This window comes from Sapajus apella, unplaced genomic scaffold (assembly GCF_009761245.1).
Source record: "Sapajus apella isolate SASKATOON/1434 unplaced genomic scaffold, GSC_monkey_1.0 scaffold4434, whole genome shotgun sequence".
Classification (NCBI taxonomy): Eukaryota; Metazoa; Chordata; class Mammalia; order Primates; family Cebidae; genus Sapajus; species Sapajus apella.
The window spans coordinates 1-5644 of NW_022441360.1; the positions used below are offsets into that span (position 1 = coordinate 1).

The 5644-nt window shown below is 44.8% G+C and overlaps 1 pseudogene across 1 annotated transcript; it reads left to right on the forward strand.

The window, feature by feature from the left end:
- Positions 1–3756: 3756 nt before the first annotated feature.
- On the forward strand, positions 3757–4328 carry LOC116547744 (annotated as a pseudogene). The gene has a single exon (XR_004267159.1). The product of XR_004267159.1 is annotated as an interferon-induced transmembrane protein 3 pseudogene (transcript).
- The last annotated feature ends 1316 nt before the right edge of the window (positions 4329–5644 follow it).

Here is a 5644-nt window from a genome sequence, read left to right on the forward strand (position 1 = left end):
TTAGCGTGGGGGCGCATGCCTGTAATCCCAGCTACTTGGGAAGGCAGAGGCAGGAGAACCGCTTGTAAGACTTGTGTTACCTTAGAAGTAAAATGGCTGGGCGTGGTGGCGCGTGCCTGTAGTCCCAGCTTACTCGGGAGGCAGGCTGGAGGATCGCTTGAGTCGAAGAGCTCTGGGCTGTAGTGTGCTATGCCCATTGGGTGTCCGCACTAAGTTCGGCGTCAATATGGTGACCTCCCGGGAGCTGGGGACCACCAGCCTGCCTAAGAAGGGGTGAACCGGCCCAGGTCAGAAACGGAGCAGGTCAAAACTCCCGTGCTGATCAGTAGTGGGATCCTGCCTGTGAATAGCCACTGCACTCCAGCCTGGGCAATGTAGTGAGACCCTGTCTCAAAAAAAAAACAAGAAGAAAAGAAGAATGAAGGAGGAGGAGGAGGAGGAGGAGGAGGAGGAGGCGGAGGAGGAGGAGGAGGAGGAGGAGGAGAAGGGGGAGGAGGAGAAGGAAAGAAGAAGAAGAAGGAGAAGAAGAAGAGGAGGAGGAGGAGGAGAATGAAGAAGAAAAATGAACAGTGACTGGGCACGATGTCTCACATCACCTGAGGTCAGAAGTTCAAGACCAGCCTGACCAATATGGTGAAACTCCGTCTCTACTAAAAATACAAAATTAGGCCGGGCGCAGTGGCTCAAGCCTGTAATCCCAGCACTTTGGGAGGCCGAGGCGGGTGGATCACGAGGTCAAGAGATCGAGACCATCCTGGTCAACATGGTGAAACCCCGTCTCTACTAAAAATACAAAAAAAAATCAGCTGGGCATGGTGGCGCCTGCCTGTAATCCCAGCTACTCAGGAGGCTGAGGCAGGAGAATTGCTTGAACCCAGGAGGCGGAGGTTGCGGTGAGCTGAGATCGCGCCATTGCACTCCAGCCTGGGTAACAAGAGTGAAACTCCGTCTCAAAAAAAAAAAAAAAAAAAAAATACAAAATTAGTCTCAAGTGTGGTGGTCCATTCCTGTAGTTCCAGCTACTTGAGAGGCTGAGGCAGGAGAATTGCTTGAACCCAGGAGGCAGAGTTTGTAGTGAGTCGAGATCATGCCATTGCACTCCAGCCTGGGCAGCAAGAGCGAAACTCCGTATCAAAATAAAAAAATAAATAATTTTTAAAAAGAAGTAAAATGAATAAAAAAACGAAGGTAGTAAAATTTAAAAAATAACCAGCATAAAATAATTTGGGAAACACTGTTCTTGTGGGATGTTTACTGAAAATTTAAAAGCTTAGACTTCTTTTGTGTGTGTGTGTGAGACAGAGTTTCACTCGCTTGTTGCCCAGACTGGAGTGTAGTGGCACAATCTTGGCTCATTGCAACCTTCACCTCCCAGTTCAAGCGATTCTCCTGCCTCAGCCTCCCAAGTAGCTGGGACTACAGGCATGCACCACCATGCTCTGCTGATTTTGTATTTTTAGTAGAGACGGGGTTTCTTCATGTTGGTCAGACTGGTTTCAAACTCCTGACCTCAGGTGATCTGCCCATCTTTGCTTCCCAAAGTGCTGGGATTACAGGTGTGAGCCACTGTACCTGGCTAAAAGCTTAGACTTCTATAGAATGTTTATGTTTACCAAGTTTTAGCTTAATTTTTATCTCAGTTATATAAATATTGAATAGAGGGATGTAATTTAAATAAATTTCAAGATATTATTTTTTCCAGGCGGACTCTTACTCTGTCACCCATGCTGGCGTGCAATAGTGAGATCTGGGCTCACTGCAACCTCCCTATCTCGGGCTCAAGGGATTCTCCAGCCTCAGCCTTCTAGGTAGTCGGGATTACAGGTGCCCACCACCATACTCATCTAGTTTTTGTATTTTTAGTAGAGACAGCGTTTCACCATGTTGGCCAGGGTGGTCTGAAACTCCTGATCTTCGGTGATCCACCTGCCTTGGCTTCCCAAAGTGCTGGGATTACAGGTGTGATACCATGTTGACTTAATATTAGAATCCCAAAGAAGGAATACTCCTTCAGTGCTATTTATTTTAAATTTTATCCTTAAAATTATTTGTATTTATTTTTTATTTTTACACTGCTAGTTATGATAAGGAAGAATTGAAAGAACCTACAAGAGTAGTTAAATTGTGTTGCATACACCCTGAATTATATAACCATTATAAAAATGAATTTTGAAATCCATGTAGACAAAAATCAAAACTGAATATGCAATGTGGATGATAGGCTATTCCCAATACTTTATTATGTGAAAGTAAGTATGCATCTTGCAAAGTGCTAGGAAAGGAATATACAAAAAAATAATATTAGGCTTAGGGAGGTGTGATTATGGATTATTTTCCTCCTATTTTCTAAATCTGTTTTTAAAAGTTTTTTTGAATAAATGTAATTTATAAAAATTTATAATTAAAACCTTTCTTTTTTTTTTTTTTGAGACAGAGTCTTGCTCTGTTGCCCAGGCTGGAGTACAGTGGCATGATTTTGGCTCACCACAACCTCTGCCTCCTGGGTTCAAGTGATTCTCCTGAGTTGCTGGGACTACAGGCACGAGCCACCATGCCCGGCTAATTCTTGTATTTTTAGTAGAAACAGCCATGTCTTCTATGACAGTATAGTAGCAATCTTGAGACAAAGTTAACCAGAGAGAGATTAAGAGAGCTGGAGAGCTCATTGGGTTAAGAATACTTTGGCAAGGGCAATGTAGGTTAAATTCAGTTATTTCTTCTGTTTCTCTAATCTAGGACCTTGAGAGTTTATCCAAGGATGATTGTGTGCTAAGAAAACTAGCTCAAGGTACCCAAATTCACAGGCCATAAAGACATTTTGTTTATTTTTTTAAAAGTGACTCACTGCCGGGCGCGGTGGCTCAAGCCTGTAATCCCAGCACTTTGGGAGGCCGAGGCGGGTGGATCACAAGGTCAAGAGATCGAGACCATCCTGTTCAACATGGTGAAACCCCGTCTCTACTAAAAATACAAAAAATTAGCTGGGCATGGTGGCGCGTGCCTGTAATCCCAGCTACTCAGGAGGCTGAGGCAGGAGAATTGCCTGAACCCAGGAGGCGGAGGTTGTGGTGAGCCAAGATCGCGCCATTACACTCCAGCCTGGGTAACATGAGTGAAACTCCATCTCAAAAAAAAAAAAAAAAGTGACTCACTAGTTACTGAATATGTGTCCTATTTCCAGATCACTCCTTTCCCATTAACTAGATATCTGGGTAAGCAGCTTAATAAGACATTCAATAAGTTTACATTGACAATATGAGTAGATGATAAGTAATACATGGTGTTTCCTTTTAAGTATTTTACAGTCTCTTGGTGAACAATAGAACTCCCAAACAACTAATTGGAACGTGCAGGCAATGAAGGAAGCACAAAGACAAGGAAGTGAGAAGGTTGTTTGTTGAGCACAGATGGGGAAGGGCAGTTAGTTGATATTCAACTAACCCTTTAACCAGTCTACTTCAAAGAGCATGAATTTCTAGTGTGCCTCTAATGCCATTGCAATGTCACCACTTTTAATTCCAATGTACTTTTTGAGGCATTTTTTTTTTTTTTGTTTAGACCTCTGAGTGCATTATCAGAGTGCCGATTACATCTAGAGGGGCAGAGCCATGTTGAGCATGGACAAATTTTATCTTTGGTAGCCCCTTCCCAATATAAAAACTGTATTCTATGACTGTGTTGGCATAAAGACAAATATGTTAACAGCATTTATAAAAATATTTCCTCCAACTTAAAAGTCATTTTTTTCGAACCCCACCACAGCCGGTCTTCCCCGGACACTGTCCCAACCTTCTTCACTCCCGCCAGCACCGACCGTCCCCCGAACTATGAGATGCTGAAGGAGGAACATGAGGTGGATGTGCTGGGGGCGCCCCACAACCCTGCGCCCCCGACATCCACCGTGATCCACATCCGAAGCGAGACCTCCATGCCCGACCACGTCGTCTGGTCCCTGTTCAACGCCCTCTTCATGAACTCCTGCTGCCTGTGCTTCATAGCGTTCGCCTACTCCGTGAAGTCTAGGGACAGGAGGATGGTTGGCGACCTGACCAGGGCCCAGGCCTATGCCTCCACCGCCAAGTGCCTGAACATCTGGGCCCTGATTTTGGGCATCATCATGACCATTCTGCTGATCATCATCCCAATACTGATTCTGCAAGTCTATCAGTAGATCCAGAGGAATCACCCAGGCCAGGGGCTTCGCCCCTGACCTGTCTCCCATGTACTCCAGCTTCCATTCTTCGCCCTGCCCCCAGCCCATCCTGTATCAGCCCTTTACCCTCACACGCTCTTCTACAGTCCAGTTCAATAAAGTGCACGTGCTCCTAAAAAAAAAAAAAAAAAAAAAAAAAAAAAAAAAGTCATTTTTTTCTTTTGATTTTAAAATAAGTTAAAACATTTTTGCAGGACCCCCAAGAGTACTGTGAGCCCCAGACACGGCCATCTGCACCTACTGGAAAAGTTAGCCCTGTATTGCCTTATGTTAATCTTATCAGTAGCCAGTCCCTATGCAGGAAACTATCTTATACACAGCTAACCCCACCTGCAGGTGTAGATCCCTATCAGTTTTAATCAAAGTGAATGACTCTTCTCTACCTTCAGATTGCTGAGTGCACAGTCACTTGAAGTTTTAATGAATAGATGGACAGACAAAAGAAATTAGAAAAGAGAGTAAGATAAGCTCTCATTTGCTGTGCATACTATGTACCAGATGCCATGCTAAGCACTCCATTACTAATCCTCAAATTGATTGCCAAGAAAGATACCATTATTACCACCATCATCCTCCTTTTACAGATGAGGAAACTAAAACTGGAAGATGTAAAGTGACTTATCCAAATTCACACAGAACAATTGGTCAAGCTGGACTCCGACAAGCTAGGAGAACCACAGTGAGAGATAAAAATATCAGGTGCAGGCCCGGCATGGTGGCTTCTGCCTGTAATCCCAGCACTTTGGGAGGCTGAGGCAGGCAGATCACAAGGTCAAGAGATCAAGACCATCCTGGCCAACATGGTGAAACCCTGTCTCTACTAAAAATACAAAATTTAGCTGGGTGTGGTGGTGGGTGCCTGCAATCCCAGCTACTCAGGAGGCCGGGACTTTTAGCCGTGTTGGCCAGGCTGGTCTCAAACTCCTGGGCTCAAGTGATCTGCCTGTTAAGCCTCCCAAAGTGCTGGGATTATAGACATGAGCCACCACACCCAGTCAAAATTTTGAAATTTTAACATATAATCCACTTTGAAATTCTTTTTTTTTTTTTTTTTTTTTTTTTTTGAGACGGAGTTTCGCTCTTGTTACCCAGGCTGGAGTGCAATGGCGCGATCTCGGCTCACCGCAACCTCCGCCTCCCGGGTTCAGGCAATTCTCCTGCCTCAGCCTCCTGAGTACCTGGGATTACAGGCATGCACCACCATGCCCAGCTAATTTTTTGTATTTTTAGTAGAGACGGGGTTTCACCACGTTGACCAGGATGGTCTCGATCTCTTGACCTCGTGATCCGCCCGCCTTGGCCTCCCAAAGTGCTGGGATTACAGGCGTGAGCCACCGCGCCCGGCCCCTGAAATTCTTAACATATTCTTTCTATTTGTAATTTATGTATTATTGGCCAGGCGCGGTGGCTCAAGCCTGTAATCCCAGCACT